The sequence below is a fragment of the Rhinopithecus bieti genome, unplaced genomic scaffold (assembly GCF_001698545.2).
Source record: "Rhinopithecus bieti isolate Rb0 unplaced genomic scaffold, ASM169854v2 scaffold_47952, whole genome shotgun sequence".
NCBI classification, from domain to species: Eukaryota; Metazoa; Chordata; class Mammalia; order Primates; family Cercopithecidae; genus Rhinopithecus; species Rhinopithecus bieti.
The window spans coordinates 2,334,482-2,359,771 of NW_016820098.1; the positions used below are offsets into that span (position 1 = coordinate 2,334,482).

Here is a 25,290-nt window from a genome sequence, read left to right on the forward strand (position 1 = left end):
TCACTTGGTGGTCCTGGACTTGGGCTCAAACAATCAGATGTTTCCCTTTCCTCTCTCCTTCCCCCACCCCTTTGCACACCCTAGGAACAAGTTCTCAGCCATCAGGCTCCACAGCACACTCTCTCCCCCATAAATAGGAGAGCGGGCCTCGCCAATCTGTGTGATGTCTGCATCCTCCTGCTGGAGCCCGTTCTCCAATCCTCCCTTCAGAAGGGCACTGGAATGCAGGAAGCACATCTGCAAAGACTGCAGAAGCCAGTACTGAAAATGCCACTGTGTTCTGGATCTTTCCTGGAGAGATAACCACCCCCACTATGTTCTCCCCATCTCAATACCTCCCCCAGCCCCCTAGTACCTGTGATTGGGATGCCCCAGCCCCCAGCTCCAGTGAAATGGATAGCAGAAAACTGTGCACTGTTTCTGGGCAGCAAGGACAGCCAACCCAGATCCTGCCAGGCAGATCCTCTCAGCATTTGGTAATTCAGCTACAAATAGGCCTTCGGCTTTTTAGCTTTCATTTTGCAGATAATTGTAGGCACAGCTCATCTAGCATCTACTCAGTTTTCTTGGCACACTGGTACTAGGACACAGAATTCTTAGAGTGGAAAGCACCCTAGATGGGAATCAGTGTTTAGGGAACTTCTGCTACACATCTGACCTTCTGCTGGAAGACTTACATCCATCCATCAATCACACGATGCCTTTTTCCAATTCCATAAATCTGAATTGATCGTTTCTCCTTTGCCCTCCCTCAATTCTTTGTTAGATCAAATACTATAGGACATTTTCCACGTTGCTCTGTTCTGCAGTTACTGGTTGTCCTGTCTGTCTCTCCACTCAGACTGGGAGCTCCACAAGGGCAGGTCATATTCCTCCTGAATCTCTCCCAGCTCCTCGCACAGACTCTGATACACAGAAAGTGCTTCACAAAGACGTGTGTGGTGGAATTCCCACTTTCCTCTTTCCCTTCTACTGTACCAAGAAATAATAATTAATCTTCAGTGAAGGGAGTCTGTCCCTCCATCAAAATGTCTCCCACATGCAGGTGGGTTTTATTCACAAGTCTGATGAAACACAGGAGAATTAGAAAGCACCTAGAGTCCTCTCCAGGTCTGTCGACTCCAAAGCTCTGCGTCTTCAGGTCAGTTTCGGTAGTACCATGCTGGGCTAGAGCCAGTAGTGAGCTGCAGCTAGACTTTACTTGCAAAAGCCCATTGTTAATTTTCAGAAATGTTGCAAGCCAGTTGACATGATGTTGCTAGCTTCGAATCAGCCGTGGTATTTATCCCCCAGAAATTGGCAAACAATACAAAATCAGGGCTTCTCCCCCACCCCGAGAGCTGGTTGTTACACATTAAACATATATATTTTGGAAGTTCATTTCAAAGTTCAAAGTTCACCTTTGGGCCTAAAGGGGACGTTCTCGGTACCACTCTTGGAGTGAATACATACCTAGCGCCCACCAGATAGCTGAGCCTGGCAAGAGATGTCCCCAGAAAGTCGCAGGCCTTGGTTAAACCCTCTTCAATCTGCATCTGAGGCCTCTGGGGTTCCATATCTCTGCATGGAGCTCCCAATAGCCAAGAACAAAGCCCACTCTGCTCTTGATCTTACATAGCTCAGCTCAGCTCAGGACGCCCAGCAAGTGTGTGCTGCATAACTCAGCAATGAAGCAGTTCCTCCCTCCAGGCCTGTCTCACCCAGGAGAGGGAAGAATAGTTTTACAGGAGGCTCAAACTTTACCACCTTCCATTTGCTTGTGGAGCCCCCAACAAAGAAACGAGGATGGAAGTTTATTCCCAAGGGGTGCAGAGTGAGCCAGGGAGTCACGCCCATGAGTACCCCTTCTTCTGGGCCTGCTCCCATCGCTCTTGGGCTGAGACCATCACAGCCTGGAAACATTCAGTATTTCAGACACCAAAGCTCCTCGTGTTAAAGTTGGCCATGACTATTGAAAATAAAAGGCAGTGACACATTTCTAAGGAATAGACATTATTGCAGTCAAAGCAGCGTCCAAATGCAGAAATCTGACCCCACGTGTGTGTGTTTGGGTTTTGTTTGTTGTTTTTTTCCAGACTTTTGAAAGTCCTTCAGAAAAGCAAAGGTGAAAGACTTCTGTGGGCGCGAACTAGGAACCAGGACAAAAGCAGGTCAGAGGGGCACCGAGGTCTCCCGGCCCAAAGAGGAGGCTTGGGAAATGGGTTAACCTCTCCAGGCCACACAGGTCCTTGCAGAAGGAGCAGTTTCCAAAGCTAACATTTCTCCAAGCACCTGCCTGACAGCATGGCCAAAGTTCAACTCAAAAATGCATCTGAAAATGTTAAGGCAACAACTTAGATCATTTTACTTCAAACTGAAAATAAGTGACCTTGGGCTAAAACATCTCCAGCCCAATGGAATGATTTAAGTGCGCGTGCTATTGTTGGTATTCAATCTGCTACCGTGCCCAAGAAAGTAAAACAATTCCTGCTTTCAACCTTCGTCGGCCTCCTGCCCTGACAGAACCTTCCAGAGCTGAGCAATTTGGACTTTAAAATGATAGCTACTCTTGCTCATTGTCTCCCAGTAAAGTGCTACTTTCCAGAGCCTGAGTCCCTGCCTCCTACCCTCTCCCCTATCAGCTGGAGATCAAGTCATTGTAGCAGGGACTGCATCAGCCCCCCATGTTGTTAGAAATTAAAGTAAATGATCAGGCACCAACTCTGCCTTTGACTCAGCTAAAAGAACAGGAGCCAGATACTATCTTTAATTTCTAGGTGTACACAGGCTGCAAATGCCTCCGGGGACTCAGCTTCCTCAAGCTAGCATCAGGCCCCAGGTATGGGAAAGCCCCTTGAAAGGATGACACGTGGTGGCTCTCGGTGACATCGTGGCCCCGGCTCTCCAGCTCTGGGAGGGCATTTTCAAGACACACTTTCCCCTGATCTGTTCAAATATCTGACATGTTTGCCCAGTTTATCCTTTCAACACATGCTAGAATAATAAATCATCTCATCTTAAGGATGACTTCAATATCTGTGGCATTTCTCAACAATTTCTTTTTTTTTTGAGACTGAGTCTTGCTTGTCAACAAGGCTGGGGTGCAGTAGTGTGGTCACAGCTCACTGCAGCCTCCAACTCCTGGGCTCACTCAAGTGATCCTCCCACCTCAGCCTCCTGAGTAGCTGGGACTATAGGCATGCACTACCACACCAAGCTTTGTAATTTTTGTAGAGATGGGGTTTCACCATGTTGCCCAGGCTGGTCTTGAACTCAAGTGATCCACCTGCCTCAGCCTCCCAAAGTGCTGAGACTACAGGCATGAGCCACTGCGCCTGGCCTATCAACACTTTTATTCGTATTAGTTTTAAGTTTTCAGAGGTGTTATTTGTCTTCCTCACAAATATAAATGCAAAGTTTACACCTTCCAAGCTAAATAATTGCTCTCTGCAACATTTACTGTCACATTTTTTGAGGTATATTATTGAAAACTTTTGGACTTTTGAATCAGTTCTTTACTGAGATAACTTTTCATTAAAAAAAAAAATCATTGTTTCTCATTGTCAACTTGAATAAGTAACACTATATTTTTACTATAAATCTGTACTCTATTTTCAACACTTGGGCTATTTTACTCACATGTATGTTTCTGCCTAATTTAAGCCTTTAAAACTCAAATTAAATTTTGCTGTCTACAGTGTGTTCAGACTATGTACTAGAAGGGAAATCAAAGAAAATATAAACTGCATTATTTGGGTTAAAGGAATGTGAAATCTTTTTTGTTTGTTTGATTTTTTGAAACAGACTCTTGCTGTGTCACTCAGGCTGGAGTACAGTGGCACGATCTCAGCTCACTGTAACCTCTGCCTCCCAGGTTCAAGCAATTCCTGTGCCTCAGCCTCCCAAGTAGCTGGGACTACAGGCATGCTCCAGCATGCCTGGCCAAGTTTTGTATTTTTTAGTAGAGATGAGGTTTCACCATGTTGTCAGGCTGGTCTTGAACTCCTGGCCTCAAGTGATCTGCCTACCTCATCCTCCCAAAGTGCTGGGATTATAGGCATGAACACCATACTTGGCCTGAAATGTAAAATCTTGTTGAGAGAATTTTACCAAATAGTATCAAACACACTCCTAGCTCGGTGGGGTACATCAACCATCAACCCCAGAACCAATTTATAACCCTGACATGTCCAGAATAGCAGGGTTTCCACCACAGAACTGGCCTGCCATGGAGGATGGGTGGCCGCCAGATTCTTAACCAGCAACTATTTCAGAAACGGAACTGGAATGACCTCCAGCAGAACAATTAAAAACTTTCTTTAAAGAACTTTCTTTAAAAAACTTTTTTTAAAGAACCTTATGGGCCGGGCATGGTGGCCCATGTCTATAATCCCAGCACTTTGAGAGGCTGAGGCAGGTGGATCATGAGGTCAAGAGATTGAGACCATGCTGGCCAACATAGTGAAACCTGTTGGTCTCTACTAAAAATACAAAAATTAGCTGGGCATGGTGGCGCGTGCCTTTAGTCCCAGCTACTCAGGAGGCTGAGGCAGGAGAATCACTTAAACCCGGGAGGTGGAGGTTGCAGTGAGCCAAGATTGTGCCACTGTACTCCAGCTTGGCAAGACTCGGTCTCAAAAAAAAAAAAACTTTATGGAAAACATTAGCTGATCCTTTTACCAAACCCTATTTTGAGAGGCCCCTGCATTTCCAGGGCAAGATAGGGAAGAGAGCAAATATCTGGCTCACAGAAAATGCAGAGGCTTCACTCATCTTGTGGCGTATCCCAGTCCATGGCAAGGAGGCCCTGCACATCTCTCCCCCGGCCAAAGGAGTTCATCTGACCAAAGTTTACATAAAGCATAAGAGGGTATCACCCTCTCATTCTCATCTCAGTAGGAACCAGTCCAAATTCCCTGAGAGTTGACATGCAGGTTATCAGGGAGAAAGGGCAGATTAAGCTTTGCCCCTTGTTCAACCTTGGAGGTCACCCTCCCAAGAGGTCTTGGCATCTTTTGACCCCAGCACAATCTTCCCTGGAGATGGGAAGGTGGATCTGAGTCTTCCCCTGCAATCAGATTCAGTCAATCGAGTGAATCACAAATTACATAAATCCAGTATGTGCAATCTAGGAAAAAAGAAAAAGCAAAACATTTGATGATGAGGACAAGTTATTACCCTATTTAAGAGATGATAAAATCCAGGGTCTGATAGTGGGGGAAAAAGGAAAACATTCACCAAAATGATTTTGACTCCATACCCCTTCTGCTGAGTGAGGAGTCCAGAGTAAGTATCCTGTGTTCATTCAAAGCCAGTCTCTACTCATGAACTTAAGCATTGTCTTGACCAACTGCCTCCTCAAGGTTCTGGTAGCTCTGCCTATAAGCTGAGTGGCGTTGGCCAAATTCCCTAACCTCTTTGGTATTGTTTTCCTCGCCCTTCAGATGAAGCTGTGATCTTTATGTTCTCTTTAGCCATCCAGATCTAAAATTCTCTGACTATGCTGCACAGATAGCTTTGCCCTCAATTAAGTATTCTTTATTTAGGGAACAATTTCTGGAGGCATTAACCTTCAGCATCCCAAGAAATGCACAAAGCCACAGCTATAGGCTGAGATAATCCTTCTCCAGGAAACCCGAAAGGAGCCTTCCGGAATGGCCGGGCTGGTCTGCTCACACCAGCCTTTTCAGTCACACCTGACCCAGAAATAGCCACACTGTCTGCAGGGATAAGTTGCTCTGAAAAAGTAGGGCGATTGAAACCACAGGACTATTAGACACAGCTGGATGGGATTTCAAGAAGCAAAGGCCCGGATGACAAGCTGACACTAGCCTGCCGTTATGCCAGCATCTTACTCCTGCAGCAATTGGATACCTGGACACAAGTTATTCTCCAAACCTACACTTGCCCCTGCCCTGAAGATTTTGAAAATGTGGTTGGCAGAAGAGTCAGAGTGAGAGAAGGGTGAGGCACATCAGTGTGGAGTCACAGCTACCTCTGCGCTTCCCTGAGCCCCTGAATGAGGCATTGTTTGTGCAACTGGGAATCGGAGCTTCTCCTGTGTGTCATGTGCAGTTTGGGCTGCACCCGCCCTGCCTGCTGGGCCTGTAGGGTGTGTAGCTTATGTCAAAACAAGACTGCACCCAGACACTACCCTAGGCCTCAGGCACCCTGGGAGTTCTGCTGTGTCAGGGACCCGTCGCTGCAATCTTTTTGTCTTCCAAATGAGACCTGGTAAGCAGGTTGGGCTGCCCACAGGGGACGGCATAGCTCAGGACTGGGACATGCTAGGTGGTAGGTACCTTTTGCTTGTATCCCTCAGGGGTGAGAGCAGAGGATGCGGGCAGCCCTGGGAACTCTGGCTTAGTGACCTGGCATCATGGGAGTGTTGATAACTTGCTCTGTGAACATTCTCTAACCCAGAATGCAAAGGGGAACTGCCTTCCTTTGGCAGACAGGAACAAGCACTGCTCACCTTGGGTGTGGAGAGATTGTCCTGTTTTAGCGCTTCAAGGACAGTAGCACCTAGGGGATCCCCCCACTACCACACACACACACACACACACACACACACACATCCATAAGTGCCTCCTCTCCAGCCACCTCCTGCTGTGACTGTTGAGCCCCACACACCCTGCATGACAAAGTACTCTGCCTTCTGCCAGTGGAGACATTGGGTGTAGCCAGATGGACCAAGTACTGAAGAAAATGTCCTCATGTGGCATTAAAGTTGCTGCAGGGAACTCAGCCTCTGGCAGATCCCCTGTGCCATAGCATAAAATCAACTTCTGGATCTCATTCCACTAGGGTCTCTGGGCATACATTTCTGGTAGCTCCACATCACCTCCAACATTCCTGAGCAGGAATGAGCCTCATGCCTGTCCATGGGCTGCAGTCACCCTGCAGGTGAGGGCACCACGGGTGGGGCGCCCTCCCAGGAGGATGGCCAAAGAACACCTGTTCTGAGAAATGGTGCCGATGACTCAGCAAATGGCACTCTTCCTCAGACGCAGCCCTGACTCTGTGCCTGGCCTGCTAGTGGGGGTTTGGAGCAATCTAGGAGGTGGCTCTTGGGTGAGTCAGAAACCAAGAGGCTGACTCTTTATACTCCCGGGGACCCAAGACTTTCTCAGAAAAAAAGCAGGTGGAATGAACTTCTATTCACTCTTTCTCCTTTTGGCCTCTGTTCACCTATGGTGATCATGGGAAGTGCTTATATGCTTTTTTGCTGCTTCTAAAACTGTTGCTGAAAGTTTTTGGGCCTTGTGAAATAAGAAGAGTTAATTATGAAGGTTTCATAGTATATCAATATGGATGATCAAATTATAAAGCTAATGACCTATATCTATACCATTCTATATGATAACCACTAGCCACGCATGACCATTTCAATAAAATTAATTAAAATTTAAAATTTGGTTCTCCAGCCATATCAGCTACATTTCAAGAGCTCAGTAGCTGCCTGCAGCACAGCTATAGAATGTCTCTGTCATCACAGACATTTCCACTGGACGGAGGTGATCTAAATACATAGTGTTAGAGATTCACTCAACTTCTCATTCATTCATTTACTCAAGTATTTACAGAGGGTCGGCTGTGTTTTAGTGACTGTGGGTGAACAAAGATGGCAAACAGGTGGTCCCTGCACACGCTAAGAGTTTATAACTGGTTGGGAATTCAAATGTGTAACCAAAGATACAGAATCCGTTCATTCTGGGACTGAAAAAAGCGATATACAAATGAACAAAATGCTTCTGAAAAAAGGTCAGCGTTCAAAAAGAAGAGCAGGGAAATGAGTCGGCCTGGTTGGACTTAGGCTTATTAATCTTTAATTCAGCATCTGCTTAAGGAATTGTGGGTAGTAAGTTAGCTTAGATAGCTTAGACCTGAGTGACTGATGTGACAGACACAGGGTAATTAGGCCAAAAGGAGGAAAGTTCAGACCCAAAGCTCTCCTGGGAAATTTCTGACTGTGCGTCCTAAGGAGGGCAATTGCACGAACACCACTGGTAGAGGAGAGGGCCGTTGTCTCAGGCAGTCATATCCCAGGGCTGCGAAGGTTAACATTGCCATTCACCTCCTGGAACTCTGGGACACGGTGCTTTCCACCGGACTTCTGAGAAAGTAGTGAGCAACTGGCTGGCTCTTTCCCCAGTTCAGTTGCTCCTTGTTTGCAAATTTTCACATCGTGATTTCAAAGGTTTTTATAAGGTGTTCAAATTGGGCAAGCACATTGGCTATGCACCAAGTACAAGGTCTCGAAAAGGGAGCCCAAAGCCCAAAGAGGGTGAGAACTTCTCACAGAACTTCTCAGCCAGGCCATCTTAGAGCAGAGATGCTCAGGGAAGAAAGATACCAAAATAAAGGGCATGGAGACACCACGTGAAACTGATGGACTGTGTGGGAGAGAAGCAGGTAGAGAAACGCAGGCACTTAACTCAAAGCCACCAGGGAGACCAGGGGTCATCTTCAACCTGGGAGGAGTTGTAGTAGCTCACAGATGGGTGACCCCTGGCAGCTGCTCCCTAAAGGTGTCCAGGAATTTGTTTGGGGGAAATATTTTTTAACACTTGAGATCACTGGAGATGGTTTGTGAGTCATAAAGCTGGATGCTGGGCTCCCCGGGCAGTTGAGCTACAGAAGAGTTATTCTGAAAAAAAGACTGTGGGAACAAGCAATTTATTTTTTATGTGAGGTTTTGAATAGGATATGTAGTTGCATGATTCAAATCTGAGGAAATGTGTATTAAAAGGTTCACAGTGAACAGTGCCTCGCCCCTACTCCTATGTGCCTAGTTCCCACACTTCTCCCACCTGCACTTGGGCAACCACTGTTAGGTTTTTTTGCACCCATCCTGAGTTCTTTTTAAAACTTTTATTTATTTATTTATTTATTTATTTATTTATTTATTTATTTATTTGAGACGGGGTCTTGCTCTGTCATCCAGGCTGTAGTGCGGTGGCATGATCTCAGTTCACTGCAGCCTCGATCTCCCCAGCTCAAGCAATCCTCCCACCTTGGCCTCCTGAGTACCTGAGACTACAGGTGTGTGTGACCATGCCCAGGTGAGATATATTTTATATGTACAGGTCACTCAGGTCTACGCTATCTAAGCGGTGGAAGCTGGGAAGTTGAGGGAGGAGGTCAACGGGAGACCCTCGGTGGGAGGCAGAGCTGGTGGCAGCCCGGGTGAGGATGCCGCTGAATGAGGAATCTTCTGCAGGGCAGGCGCTGTGGAGGATGGGTTTGGGGGCTGAGCCTCAATGGAACATGAGGCCTGGGCACATGCCTTTTTTTTTTGGAGAAGCCAAACACAGTGGCTCACACCTGTAATCCCAGCACTTTGGGAGACCAAAGTCTGTGAATCACTTCAGGTCAGGAGTTCGAGAACAGCCTGGCCCACATGGTGAAACCCTGTCTCTAATAAAAATATAAAAATTAGTCAAGCATTGTGGCGCATGACTTTAATCCCAGTACTCAGGAGGCTGAGGCAGGAGAATCACTTGAACCTGGGAAGCAGAGGTTGCAGTGAGCCAAGATCACGGCACTGCACTCCAGCCTGAGTGATAGAGGGAGACTCTGTCTCAAAAAATATATTTTTGTAGAGACAGTGTCTTGCTCTGTTGCCCAGGCTGGTCTCGAACTCCTGGGCTCAAGTGATCTTCCTAAGTGCTGGGATTACAGGGGTGAGCGACCACACTCAGCCTCTGTGAACTTCTAATCATATCTTTTACTCATTCTATGGGTCTTTGGCTACTTTTAACAATCAGTTTCTTATTATTTTTTCTCATCAATGTTTTTATCGATTTCAAGACTAGCCCTTTGTCTGTGAATGGAGGAATACAATATAAACACAGAGCTAATCAATAACAGTCTTACCCAAAGATATTTTGATGATTCTCTGTAAAATTATTTTCAAGGCAAGGATTTCAGCCCTGTCCCCCAGGCTTCCACCACCCCATGTCATACCAGGTTGCTGGCCATTTTTGTTTGTTTTTTTGTTTTGTTTTGGTTTTGTTTTCACTTCTTTTCTTCCTTGGGCCTTTGCATTGGCTATTTCCTCTTCCTGGAATGAGGTTTTCCCTTTGTCCTCCTGGTAAATCCCTGCTCACTTTCTCAAGGCCTATGGCACCTTCTCATTAGAAAGAGCAAGTGAGGACAGAGGTGAGTGACTATTGGAAACCTCAAGTCCTTTCCCCAAATCACAGTGCACGGAGGGGAGACCCAGGCTTGGCAAACAACTTTGAAGCGGTGGAATTTGGGAAGTTGAGGGAGGAGGTCAGCGGGAGACCCCCGGTGGGAGGCGGAGCTGATGACAGTCCCGGTGAGGATGGGGCTGAATGAGGAATCTTCTGCAGGGCAGGCGCTGTGGAGGATGGGTTTGGGGGGTGAGCCTCAATGGGACACGAGGCCTGGGCACATGCATTCAGTGGACAGAGCTTCCAGAGAGGACAAGAGGATGGAGAACAGAGCACGGCGAAGGACACAAAGTATGGATACAGGGGACTCAAGACCAGACCTACAGAATCTTCCAAGGGGCTACAAGAAGAGGAATTTCAACTGGAAACCAAGGGACCTTGACTCCAAAATGCCCTCATCTTCCAAAAACCCACAAAGAAGAGAAAGAGTGAGAGATGTCCCAGCCTTTGGCAAGGAAAATAAGGTAAAATATGGCTGGGTGTGGTGGCTCACACTTGTAATCCCAACAGTTTGGAAGGCCAAGGAGGGCGAATCACTTGAGACCAAGAGTTTGGGACCAGCTTGGACAACATAGTGAGACCCCATCTCTACAAAAATAAAAAATTAGCTGGGCATGGTGGTGTGTGCTTGTGGTCCCAGCTACATGGGAGTCTGAGGCAAGAGAATTGCCTGAGTCCGGGAGGTTGAGGCTGCAGTGAGACATGATCACACCACTGCACTCCAGCCTGGATGACAGAATGAGACCCTGTCTCAAAATAAATAAACACAAAGGTAAAATGTGAAGAAAGACATTAAACCTCAAGAATCTGGGCTTAGAGCAACCAGAGATGGCGAGAGAATTTGAAAAGCCTGTGAAAAGACTCATGAAACGAGGCTTTAACCCTAAACCACAGGGTAGAATTCATGCCTATGTGCCCACCATTTGCTCCAAAAAGGTTTGCACCCAGACTCACCACACCATAGGAAAAGAGTTTCATGTCTCATAAGGTAGCCTACTGGATGCGCTACACTTGAGGGCAGACAAGCTGGGGGACTGGTATTCTGACTTCCTGGGTGGTACCAGTGATTACCTAGAGAAGTACCTAGAAGAACTCAGGAAGCTTCTGGCTGGAGGGCCGCCCTGGGAGCTTCCCTCATACACTTCTAGTGTATTCATTCAGTACATGTTTGTTGAGCACTGCTGTGTATCAGGCACTGTGCTAGGGGCTGGGGATGTACTGGTGAGTAAAGCACTGGGCCTGCCCCAGCTGTTCTAGTGCAGTGGGAGAGGTGGACATGCACACAAGCCAGTGTTACGTGTGTTCTGGTGAAAGAGCATCGGGGCCTGTGGGGCTGCAGATAGAGGGGCCTGGTTCAGATTTGGGGTGCCATGAAAGGCTTCCCAGCAAACATTGGGTCCTTTGGAGAGTAGCCTACTTGTGAAAGACCCCTGAGAGCATCTGCCCCACGAGTGGGTAGAGAACTCTCCAGCAACAAGGGTAGAAAGCCAGCGTGAGGTCAGGAGCCTCAAGTTAATATACTGGACTTCCAAATAAAGGAAGAAAGTTTAGAAAACCAAACCAAGAGATAAATGCTTTTCTCCTCATTGTTCTGACCCAGACAGTCAAATTCTTGCATGACTTATACCTTAAAAGCAATGCGTGTGCAAATTCCAAGCCGAAAATAGAAGCCATGCCTGATAGGATCCATTCTCATTCCTTTGTTGCTGACTTTTGTATTAGCTCTTAGCTGAGGGTCAGCATTTTCTGATACCATCTTCTGCACTGGACTCCTCCTCCTCTCCAAACTCTTTTAAGGATTCCAAGCAGCCTTATTCAATATTTATGTGATCTGGACACAGCAAGACTTCTTTGATCTGCAGTGAGCAAGAACTGAAGATCACTGGAGCTTGGCCTTCAGCAGCTGCTGTTCCCCAAATTTGTCCCTCCCCCAGGGGGTCCCCAGGAGCCCTGCAGGGTGAAGGCATCACCTCTTTGTGCAGAGACTTTGCTTCCACTGGGCACTGGACTTGCCAGTCCCCCATGGGGCAGAAGAAAGAGATTTGCTGCATACTTTAGCTAAGTACTTTTTAAAACACAGAGATTCTGCTTTGATTTTTTCCTGTGAACAGTTAGCAGAAGCAAAAAGTCAACAAACCCCCAGTGAACAGCCCACCCCAACAGGGCCAGCACATGCAACAGGAAAGTGGATAAGAGTTGGGACTGCTCTTTTTTCCATTGCAACTTAGAATTCCCAAGGCTAGGCTGCCTGTTTCCTTTCATCAGAGGAAGTAATGAGATGCAGGACCTGTGTGCTTCATTCTCTCACACAGACGCACACCTCAATCAGGATGCTAAATAATGAAAATACCCTGGGACTTCCTGCCAAGACCTTCCATAAGAAATGAAGCCCAGTTCAGGCATCTGTATTGGTTTGTCTCTGGCACAGAGGGTCTGCAGGAGTGCTAAGCCAACTCCATTGCTGTCATCTTCTCAGCCTGGCCACAAGAAGAACACCTCCATCATTGCTGCCTCCAGACAGAGTCTGTCTGGGTCAGTTAGCTGTTTGGACACCATAAGATAACTGGGCAGGCGGGCATGGTGACTCACGCCTATAATCCCAACACTTTGGGAGGACAAGGCAGGATGATCACTTGAGCCCAGGAGTTTGAGACCAGCCTGAGCAACAGAACAAGACACCCTCTCTACAAAAAAATTTAGAAGTTATTGGCCAGGTGCAGTGGCTCATGCCTGTAATCCCAACACTTTGGGAGGTTGAGACAGGTGTATCACTTGAGGTCAGGAGTTCAAGACCAGCCTGGCCAAATGGTGAAATCCCGTCTCTACTAAAAATGCAAAAATTAGCTGGGTGTGGTGGCTCATGCCTGTAATCCCAGCTACTCAGGAGGCTGAGGCATGAGAATCACTTGAACCCGGGAGGCGGAGATTGCAGTGAGCTGAGATGGTGCTACTGCACTCTAGCCTGGGCAACAAAGCAAGACTCCATCTCAAAAAAAAAAAAAAAAAAAAAAAAAAGTCATGTACAGTGGTGTGCACCAGTAGTGCTAGCTACTTGGGAGGCTGAGCTGGGAGGATTGCTTGAGCCCAGGAAGTCAAGGCTACAGTGAACTATGTCACACCACTGGTTTCCAGCACAAGTGACAAAGTGAGACCCTGTCTCAAAACAAAACAAAACAAAACAAAAAAACAAAAAAAAAAAAAGAAAGAAAAGAAACTGGGCATCCCAGACGCGCAAGGAGGCTTTTTGCCATAGAAGGGCCTGTTTTACCAACATTTTAGAGAAGTAATATGGCAGCATCAAAGGTATGAGTCAGGGCTGGTAAATACAGCATAGCTATATTTACTCTCTTGCTCTGTCTGTCTATCTCTTGTGCAGACATAACTAATCAATCACAACCCATTTTTCCTTTGGAAAATACGTACCATCCTGGGAGCCATAGTTGCTGAAGATCCTTGGGCTGTAAAGAAAGTAGAAAGGAGCACTGATCTCCATTACCGGGGAGGTTAAGCCTTACGGTTAGCAGTTTAAAAGAGTCTTTCCCTAACACTTTTATACTTAACAATCCAAGTGAATTCATTCTTCTCATGGGGAGAAAAAGCGATGAACTGCTGGTTCACTGGGTGAATGATGGCAAGCAAGAGCTCAGATATCCCATAAGGAGACACTCACATAACCGAGAAGAGCCTATGAGACTGTAATGAGCAATATCCGAGATAGGAATGCAGGACACCTTGCTCCTGGGGCGGAAATCAATCCGCATCTCCCCGAACATTGGAGACCAAAGGAACAGGGCTAAAGCCCAACCCTGAAGCCTCCTTGGTAACTCCTGGCACTCAGAAAGGATGGAGAAGAGAACAATCACTATCTACCTTCCTACGTAAGTTGTTTCATTTATTCATTTATTTACTCACTAGAAGACCAATATTTCTCGTGGATCTAGCTTTGGCTAGGCCCTAGGACTTTGACTGGGGGCAGGCAAGGATGGCTGCATATTAACCGAGATTCCTGCTTGTGAATTTCATAGCTCTCTGCCACCATCTCCCCCTCAGTTCTCAGGCACTGATTGCTTCAAGCAGGAAGTAACACCGCAGAATGGCAGACAAAGCACTCTTGAGATTCAAGGCTAGGCTTTCCATTTTCTAGAGCCTAGTATATGTATGTCAAATATCAAGGTCCTAGTAGCAACTTTTTGGGGTAACAAATCTGTTCTATATCTTACTTGTGGTGGTAATTACATGTTTGGACATATGTATCAAAACATATAGAAGTGTATTCTACACTGAAAAGAGTAAAAGTAGCTATAAGTAAATTATTACCTTAAAATGAGGAAAATAAACATAATATGGAGTAGGAAAAAAGTGACAAATACATATAATAAGAAAATATTTTAGATGTATATAATCGAATATATTATTTTTAAATGCATAAACAAATAATAACAGAACAAAAATCTACAAGAGACAGAAAAACGCCAGTTTCAGCATAGTCGATACTTTCAGGGAGCAGAGGAGAGTGGAGGTACTTGGCTCTATCTGTAGTGATTTATTTTATTTTTAAGAAAAGAGTGATCTAAAACAAACATGACATTTTAACATCTGTTTACTTTTGGTAGTAGATACAAAAGTGTCATATTATTTGCTGATCTTTCTGTACATTAAAAAAAAATTTTTTTGAGACAGGGTCTGGCTCTGTTACCCAGGCTAGAGTGCAGTGGCATGATCTCGGCTCATTGCAACCTCTGCCTCCCAGGCTCAAGCAATCCTCCCACCTTGGCCTTCTATGTAGCTGCGACTACAGGCACCCACCACCACACCCGGCTCATTTTTGTATTTTTAGTGGAGATGGGGTTTCACCATGTTGGCCAGGATGGTCTCGAACTCCTGAGCTCAAGTGATCTGCCCACCTTGGCCTCCCAAAGTGCTGGGATTACAGGTGTGAGCCACCATGCCTGGCCTGTATATCAAAAATTTTTTTATAATTTGTTAAAAAGTTTAAAAATCATACATACACACACACACACACACACACGGCCCTGAATGTCCCTGGTCCTAAACAATAGATTTGGAAGTCAGGGGCAAGTAACTAAGAGTAAAGGTGAAAGCAAGAGAATTAGCCATTGTGGTAAGTCCTAAGGTTGCAGTGGGAGTGGGATTTTAGCCTCCCGTCCAGAGAAGAGGCCTGGAAGTGGCAGACCTTATACAGTCCCAGCAGATCTGAGAACCCCTAGCAGAATTTCCCCATCCTGCAGGGTACAGAGGCAGCCAGGTGCTTCCCATGGCTCAAAAGGGTATGGAAGGAATGAGCAAAATCAGATCTGAGAGGTAAAGGGCCCCAGAATTGGCTGTTTCTGCCACCCAGAGCAGATACTCAAAATAGATATTTGAAAGTAATAGAAAAATAAATAATTTTACATTACCTGCACATTTAGGTTTGTTGGAACTTGGCTACATCAAAGATGAGTAAGTCACAATCCCTGCTCTCAGGAGCCCATGGGTCATCTGGGAGACAGAGAAGTAAACAAGCCATTAGGATGTGATGTTCTCATGGGAAAGGGGGGTTAAATCAAATGAAGGCTCCTTGTACAGAGAAGCATTTGGTGAGACTTCTCCCATCCCTCTCTCTAGTTCTACCTTTTGAGCATGTATTAGTTATCTATTGCTGTGTAACAACATTACCTCATAATTTGGGAGCTTAAAACAGTTAACATTTATTATCTCACAAAGTTGGGATTTGGGAAGTGTCTTAGCTGGCAGGCTCTGGAGCAGGATCCCTCACTAGGCTGTGCCCAAAATGTTGACTGGGGGCCAGGTACAGTGGCTCATGCCTGTAATCTCAGCACTTTGGGAGGCCAAGGAGAGTGGATCACTTGAGGTCAGGAGTTTGACCTGGCCAACGTGGTGAAACCCCATCTCTACTAAAAATGCAAAAATTAGCCAGGCATAGTGACATGTGCCTGTAATCCCAGCTACTCGGGAGGCTGAAACAGGAGAATTGCTTGAACCTGGGAGGCAGAGGTTGCAGTGAAACAAGATCACGCCACTGCTCTACTCCAACCTGGGCAACAGAGCAAGGCTCTGCCTCCAAAAAAAAAAAAAAAAAAAAAAAAAGTTGACTGAGCTGTAATCATCTGAAGGCTGGACTGGGACAGGAGTTCCCACTCCCAGGTGGCTTTCTCGTATGACTGTCCATTGCTGGTTGCTGGCAGGAGGCCTTAGTTCCTCACCATAAGGACCTCTCCCTAGGGCTATTCGAATGTCCTCAGAGTATGGTAGCTGGCTTCCCCCAGAATGTTTGATCCAAGAGAAAGAGCAAGAAAGAAGCCACATTCTGTTTAAAAGAAGCAACTTCTTAAGTCTAGCTCATACTGTAGAGGAGAATTCAGCTCCATCTCTTGAAGGGAAGAGTATCAAACAATGCATGGACTTATTTTAAAGCCACCACAGGGCACAAAGGAAGCCAGAGTTCCTAAACTTTCTCCATTGTCCTGACCACCCCCAAGTGTGATGGATGACTATGGATCCAGTTATTGGCAAGACTAAAATTAGGATTCAGACATTATCAGGAAAGATTTGGAATCTAAACACAAAAGAGCGCAGGCAAAACTGTGTCACTTCTGGGATGGAGCCCTTGAGGGGGTCCAGACTTTCCTCCAAACTCAGGGAACCAGCATGAAAGGGCAAGAAGCCAGACATACGCCCTGTTAGCTAGGGTCTGAGGAGTTTCCTTAAGCTGGATGATAGAATCGAGGAGGCATGGGCAGGCCCCAAGAGGCAGGCAGCATCAGGGAGGCCCAGCCACAGGGGATGGCAGGAGCAAGAAAGCAGTCTTGGGGTCTGGGGCCCTTGGGTGTAGAGCTAGATGACTCAATAGGTAGCTGAAATATGGATTTAGAGACCCAGCTCAGCAGGCATCTCCCACAAAACTGAAAAATGTTTGGCTTCAGTGAGAACTGAACTAAAATTTTACAATCTAAATATCTCAAGTGAAATCATTTTAATCTCAGCATCTGTATCAGTTTTGTGTTTTAAGAGTCAGGATCATTTTTATTTTGAATTACATAATGGCAAGGCAGAGGGAGGATGGCAGAAGGGTCTGTAAAGCCAAACTTACCAACTGGTATGTCCCAGCAACCTGGTAGCCTGTTCACAGGCAGGGCTCTCACCTGCAGCCATGTAGCCAGTGCTCTGCGCAAAGCAGCTAGCAGGAGGGGCATGTGGGAGCTGAAAGCAGTCTGTGTCATGACCACCCAGCCTGGCACCCAGCTTGTAAAAATACAGCACATTTTTATTATTCCTAGTTTCTGCTAGCTGCTAGCTCTGTAAAATGGGTTATAGATGAGCTGAAATGTGGAGCTCTCTAGCTCTTGGGAGGCCAGGCAGGTGAGAGAAGCTGGAGCACCCAAGCCAGATTCCTCTTGCTGGGAGAAGCTTTGCCCAGAGTCCAATTTAAAGAAAATAAAAATAGATGGAGGCCGGAACCCAGCCCTAAGCAGGCAGCTCACCACGCAACAAACATCAATACCCTACCTTGTGCAGAGTTGGGCAGGGCTGTACGTCTCATCAAGGACTCCTTACAGGTCCAGGTCCTCTGCTTATTGACCCCAAGACTGGGTAGGATGGGCTCCCAGGCTAACCAAGGGGGCATAGAAGCAGGGCTAGAGGGGAGCAAGGAGATGGGCAGCCTACACCCAGAGTCTGCCCTCCCAGAGGGGTGCGCTAGGAAAGCTGGCTCAGCCAGTGCCTCCAGAGTTCCAGCAGCTCCACTCTCCCCAACCTGGTGGCCCAGCCCCACAAACGGGCTATCCCTGGGACCCTACTCTGAAATGCCCCTCCCTTCAAAGAGTTCCATCCGACTGGAGGGGCTGTGAGCTGGAGCAGAGCAGCATAAAGATGAAGGATATGAGGCCAGACCCCACCCCCATAAATACGGCCTGAATCTGATAGTCGCAGGTTGTGCTGGACAGCTTTATTTGCCCACAGGATTGGAAGTTAGAGGCCCATGGACTGGATTACGCTAAAGGAAGTGACATATGCAAATGAGTCACATGCCAGGCTGCTGCGACCAGACTGACAGCTTTATCATGCAGTACCCCGTATCTCTCAGGGCCTGTTTATAGAAAGGTCTGGAATCTTCTCTTGTCTTTTGGCAACGATCCAGCTTGCTCAGGCATGACTTCGCACGGAAATTGGGTTTGACTTTAACAGTGCTCCTTGTGACGGTAACTCAGCAGCCAAGACCAGCTCTGCGCTGAATTATTGAACGGTGAGGATGTTTGCCTTCCCCCACCACAGTCCTTCTTCTCTGTAGCTCCTTTTCCTGACAAGTAATTTTAAATATGCAGCAGTGCAAGGCTCTGTGCTCACTTGGCCTAATGCTGAGCCAGATTCCGGTCGTGCTTGAACAACTGCCAAGACACCCAGGACAGCAGGCCTTGCTCCAGGGGCCTGGGGACTACAGATTTGGGCAAGGGGATATCTTGATGATCTCCAAGCTATTGTTCTGAAGGAATCACATCTTAAGGTATCTAAAACCAAAATCATTCATTAATACCCAGCCAGCTTCTTCACCTGTTTTCTCGATTTTCACCACTGGTGTCACAATCTATTCAACTGCCCAAGCCCCTGCCTTGGCCTTACCCTTAACCCTGCAGTATGTGCACAGTCTCCAAGTCCTCCCTATCCTCACTATCCCCGACTTGTTGAAGCTGATATCATCTCCTCTAGACTCTTAACAAGCCCTTCCAATCAAGCTCCCCTTCTCCAATCCTTTGGTCACAATGATCTAATCATATTCGTATTATGGTCCAGTTTTCACTGGTTTTATTAACTTGAGGATCAAGTCTAAACTCTTCAGCATGTTAGTCACAGACAGGTATCAAATGAGCAAAACTACAATATCCTTGCTCTTAAAGCAAGGATGAGGGAGAGAATCAGGCAAGCAAACAATCATTGCCCCATATTTTGAATATAAGTTTTATCATGTGCAATTCCATGACCTTGGCCAAGTCACTTAACCTATAAACTGAGATTATTAACAGGAATAAGGATTAATATAAGACACAATATAATTTATTCTATATATTCTAAATAATCTAATTTCTTATCAAATGCTTCTATTTCATACCGTATTTTAAAACTGGAAAAATTATTTCACTTTCAAAATATTCAACCATGGAAACTGCAAAGCAATTATATGAGTTCATTAGTGTCTAATATCTTTATTCTTAAAAAAGAAAATTGTCATTTTAATTAGAACAAAATTAAAGTTTAATTCCCATTTTAAAAGAGCAAAATATTTTAATTACAACTAATTTCAAGAATCTTTATGTGTTGTACAATCAAAGTTACTTACTCTTACAGATTTTCACATTTGATATGCAAAATGAAAAACTTAAATTATATTATTTACCTATAAAATAACAATTATGGGATTAAATGAGATAACATATATAAGTAACATAGTTTCAGTATCAGGTGTCCAGAAAGTACCAGAAATGCTCACCTCTGTAACTGTTGCTGCTTTTCGAACCCTGGCTTCCCTCCCTTCCATTGTCATCTCTTGACTATCTGGAATATCCTAGGCAACCACACTCATTCCCAAATCACGTCCTACCACACATATGTTTGTGTCTTTGCATAGCTATTCCCCTACCTGAAATTGCCTTTATCTCCTTGTCTAGCTAGTAAATTGCTACTCATTCCTAAAGGGCCATCTCAAATGTTGCCTTCCCTAGAATGTCTCTAGTGCTCCCATCTTCCCATTTTCATAGATTTTGCACGTAACTCTATTGTAACTTTTGTCTTGAAATATTTATTCTCGGGGCCGGGCTCAGTGGCTCACGCCTGTAATCCCAGCACCTTGGGAGGCTGAGGCGGGCAGATCACGAGGTCAGGAGATCAAGACCATCCTGGCTAACACAGTGAAACCCCGTCTCTACTAAAAAATACAAAAAATTAGCTGGGCATGGTGGTGGGCACCTGTAGTCCCAGTTGCTTGGGAGACTGAGGCAGGAGACTGGCGTGCACCTGGGAGGCAGAGCTTGCAGTGAGCCAAGATTGTGCCACTGCACTCCAGCCTGGGTGACACAGCGAGACTCCATCTCAAAAAAAAAAAAAAGAAATATTTATTATTTATTCTCATGTGGGCTTCCCTTATCATACAGTGAGAAGCCCAAGAACAGAAAAAATGTATCCATTCAAGCATTCATTCAACAAACAGGCATGTGGCATGTATTATGGGTCAGGTATTGTGCTGGGCACTGCAAATGCAAAGATCCATTAGACATCATCTATGGGTGCTTAGTTGCAGACAATGGCATTCATTCTAACTAGTTTAGGCAGAAAGAATTTCAATATTTTAAAAAATTGGGTAGCTGACAGAATCTTAAGAATGGCCAGGGCCAGGCATGGTGTCTATGCAGGCAGAAACAATGCAGGTGGGACTAAGGAAGATGACCAAATACACCAAGGAGATGTTCCAGTGGAAGCATCGTCACCATAGCCACCCATGCTAGGGGCTGGACCCTAGAAACCCAACTGTACCTGGTCCAGAAGAACCAGATATTCTGGCACCAAGCTTACCAGAAGATTCCATCTTCATTGCTCGCTTCTAATTGAAGTCTCCTGCAGGTACATCTGCGCGATGGATCCTACATCACGTTTCTACATCCCAGCTGCAAGGGAGTTTCATAAATGCAATTTTTATCTGTTAACTCAGATAGGACATCAGGCTATGGAAAGGGTGTCGAATGAGCCAAACTTCAATATCCTTGTTCTTAAAGAGAACACCAATCTAGGGAGAGAATCAAGCAAGTTAACAATCATCACTGTATTATCAGCATAGTACTGGTGGGCTGTGAAAGCCAGAGAAGCACCCCTGAGCCAGATGAGGTGGCTTTGTACAAAAGATAAAAAAAATTTTGTGGCCAAGCGCGGTGGCTCATGCCTGTAATCCCAGCACTTTGGGAGGCCAAGGCGGGTGGATCACGATGTCGGGAGTTTGAGACCAGCATGGCCAACATGGTGAAACCATGTCTCTACTAAAAATACAAAAATTAGCCAAGCATGGTGGCATGTGCCTGTAGCCCCAGCTACTCCGGAGGCTGAGGCAGAAGAATCGCTTGAACCCAGAAGGTGGAGGTGGCAGTGAGCCAAGATTATGCCACTGTACTCCAGCCGAGGTGACAGAGCGAGACTCCGTCTAAAAAAAAAAAAAAAAAGAAAAGAAAGAAATATTTTGCTTTTTTTAAAAGGGGTTGTTACATTTTAATTTTATTGTTCTAAATTTAAAATGACTATTTTCTTTTTTAAAAAATAAAGATTATTTATTAAGATGTTAGACACAGTGAACTCATATAATTGCTTTGCAATTTCCATGGTTGAATATTTTGAAAGTGAAATGATTTTTCCAGTTTTTAAATATGGTATAAAATAAAAGTGCTTTATCTAATATTAATACATGGGTAACATGGCTAGACCCTGTCTCTACAAAAAAAAAAAGGAAAAAAAAATCTGGATGCAGTGCATGTGCCTGTAATCTCAGCAGCTCAGCAGGCTGAGGGGAGGATGGCTTGAGCCCGGGGGGCAGAGATTGCTGTGAGCTGAAATTGCGCCACTGCACTCAAGCCTGGGCGACAGAGCCAGGCCCTGTCTCAAAAAAGAGAGACCGGGCGTGGTGGCTCACGACTGTAATCCCAGTACTTCGAGGGCCAAGGTGGGCGGATCACCTGAGGTCAGGAGTTCAAGACCAGCCTGGCCAACATGGCAAAACCCTATCTCTACTGAAAATACAAAAATTAGCCAGGGTGATGGCACATGCCTGTAATCCTAGCTACTCAGGAGGCTGAGGCAGGAGAATTGCTTCAACCCAGGAGGTGGAGGTTGTAGTGAGCTGAGATGGTGCCATTGCACTCTAGCCTGGGCAACAGAGCAAGACTCCAAAAGAAAAAAGAAAAAGAAAAAGAAAGGAGAGAAAGAGAGGAAAGGAAGGAAGGAAGGAAGGGAGAGAGAGAGAGAGAGAGAGAGAGAGAGGGAGAGAGAGAGAGGGAGAGGAAGAAAGAAAGAAAGAAAGAAAGAAAGAAAGAAAGAAAGAAAGAAAGAAAGAAAGAAAGAAAGAAAGAAAGAAAGAAAGAAGACAGAGAAGGAAAGAAGGAAGGGAGGGAGCGGGAGGGAGGATGGAAGGAAGGAAGGAAGGAAAGAAAGAAAGGAAGGGCTTTGTACGCCAAGTTTTAAAAGCTTGCATTTTATCCTGAAGGCACTGGGTGTAGTCATTGAGTGGTTTAAAACAGGTGAGTGGACATGGTCCTATTTAAGTTATAGAAAGATCCACATGGACTGGAAAGGGGTAAGGTTAAAGAGAAGAAAGCTGGTTAGGAGGCCACTGCAGCCATCTGGGAAGAAATGGTGACGATCTGCACCAAGGAGGTGGCAGTAAGGCTAGAGAAGAACAGAGACAAGAAATGTTTCAGGCCTGATGACAGATTGACCATGGAGGAGAGGAGGTTTGAGGCCTATCAGTCAACGAGCAGGTCCTGGCTTGGGCAGTTGGGAGGATAGCTGTATGCTTCACCAAGATGAGCTACACAAGGAAAGATATACATTTGCAGGGAAAGATAAGTCAGATTTCAGTATGGTAACCTGGAGGTGCGTGTGGAGCATCCAGGTGGAGACACCGAGTAAGCAACTGCAAGATGGAGGTCTGGTCCTCATAAGGGAGGTTCGGGCTGGGCAGCAGCCAGCTGCTGGGTTTTTGTGTTTGGTTGGGTTTTTTTTACCTGACCATCCTACCTATCTTGTTATCTTGTTTCTGAAAGAGCTACCCTTTCAGAAAACCATGTAGTTGTGAGAAAATAACCCCCTTAACCTCTCAGAGTAGACATTTAACCCAAACATATCCAAGCAGAGCCCACCAACCGCTAGCCACAGAGACAGGGTCAGGTGTGATCATGTGACCCAAACTGGGCCAACCCATAAAAATCACACCCAAGCTTTTGCTGGACCCATTAGAGAGCAGGCAGTCTATTTCCATGGGGTTGACAAGCCAATAGATGAAAGCCTAGAGTTTCCAGGGGCCACTTTTTCATCAAGTATCTCTGATAGACTATCAAGTTGCAGGGTGTTACCGGGCGGCTGACTGGCTAAGGAAGAGCAGAAGAGAGTGACCTGGAAGGATATAAGTTTGTGTCTTCTGCACCAACAGCACTACCTGCATAGAACAGGCATTCAACAGTTGCTTAGCGAATCAGTGAATGAAGGCTTTAAAATGTGTATTTAGGCCAGGCACAGTGGCTCACACCTGTAATCCCAGCACTTTGGGATGCCAAGGCGGGCAGATCATCTGAAGTCAGAAGTTTGAGACCAGCCTGACCAACATGGTGAAATCCCCTCTCTACTAAAAATACAAAAATTATCTGGGGATGGTGGTAGGCACCTGTAATCCCAGCTACTTGGGAGGCTGAGGCAGGAGAATGACTTGAACCAGGAGGCGGAGGTTGCAGTGAGCCAAGATCGCGCCATTGCACTCCAGCACTCCAGCCTGGGCAACAAGAGCGATACTCGGTACCAAAAAAAAAGCGGGGGGGGGGGTATTTACAAATATGATATAGTACTACAACTATATATCTCATCACTTAAAAAGTCATACTCTGGGATTTAGAAAACATCACATTGAATCTATGGGTATACAGAAATTTCAAAACTGGCAGATTCCAGGTGTTCTTGAGGCGGGGGTGTTGGGAGGATTACACTGGGCATAACTGTACCGTTTCGCACAGCCATTTCCCTTCAATGTCTGAAGACATCCATGAATAATATTAAACACATCTCAGTACTAAACACTGTACCCAACTGGATGACCAACTTCCTTTCCTTTAATGGTTGATGCCATAGAAATAACCGCAGTATAACAGCAGGACTCGCTTCCAAAGTCTTAGAAGCTTATTTTCTAGGGGCTGATGCAGTAAGACAGCGGGTCTGATTAAATTGCCAAAACAAGGCGGAGTGCGGTGGCTCAGGCCTGTAATCCCAGCACTTTGGGAGGCCGAGGCGGGCAGATCACGAGGTCAGGAGATGGAGACCATCCTGGCTAACACGATGAAACCCCATCTCTACTAAAAATACAAAAAAATTAGCCGGGTGTGGTGGCAGGTGCCTGTAGTCCCAGCTACTCGGGAGGCTGAGGCAGGAGAATGGCGTGAACCCGGGAGGCGGAGCTTGCGGTGAGCAGAGATCACGCCACCGCACTCCAGCCTGGGCGACACAGCGAGACTCGTCTCAAAAAAAAAAAAAAGTTGCAAAACAACAAAGGCGGCATAAATTAAATTGCCATTTTAATCAAGTAGGAATCTAGCATGTAAAAAGATATGTCAAACGTTTTGCTTAACATTGTGCACCACAATGAATCCAGAACTTTTGCATGTCTGCTACTGAGCAAAACTGACAATCTTGCCACCATTCTCCATTTCACTCCTTTCTTTGGTGAATAAAGGATATGAGAAATCAGGAGAGCTTACAGATCTGGCCATGGGTAATTAACTCACTCGACCGCTCTCCTTTTTTTTTTCCCCGTGTCTTCACCTATGCCAGGAACCAACATATGTCCTGAGCTTTAATTAAACGAATTACCCAGAGGGTATTAGCAATTCTCTTCTCACATGCTGAAAATATAAGGGCGTTGTTGGTAGCTGGAATTTGTCTTCAGCTGTTGGGGAATTGAGGCAGGAGAATGCTGGAGAGAAAGGAAAAGGGGGGGAAGAATTGAGAAGGCATGGTTTCTGCCATAACAGAACAGCTTGCACATTCCTCCTTCCTAAGCTGTAATAACAAACAAGCCAGGCAGGAAGGCACTGACTCCCCTCTCCCTCAGATTTGTCTTTTCCTTTGCCTGGTGCGTCCCAGGACTGCTTGGGCCTCTGGCTGTGCTTTTTGTGGCACTGCCACATCTCTCCAGAGTCCCCTGAGCCTGACCAAGGGACAATTTGTGCAAAGGAAACCTAAGGGTAGTAGGTCTAAGGGAAGCATCTCTTATACCAGAGGACGGAGAAAGGTTGCAACACGCACGCACATGCACACATGCAATGTGCAATTTTCTAACCCCTTAAGAAATTCTGGCCAG

At 45.9% G+C, this 25,290-nt stretch overlaps 1 long non-coding RNA gene across 1 annotated transcript; it reads right to left on the minus strand.

The window, feature by feature from the left end:
• Positions 1 to 365: 365 nt before the first annotated feature.
• Positions 366 to 18,172, minus strand: LOC108520217 (uncharacterized). Its single transcript, XR_001882861.1, has 4 exons — positions 17,706 to 18,172; positions 15,596 to 15,677; positions 13,602 to 13,636; positions 366 to 2,311 (listed from the first exon to the last, which is right to left on the minus strand). It is a non-coding gene; the product is annotated as an uncharacterized LOC108520217 (long non-coding RNA).
• Between the last annotated feature and the right edge of the window lie 7,118 nt (positions 18,173 to 25,290).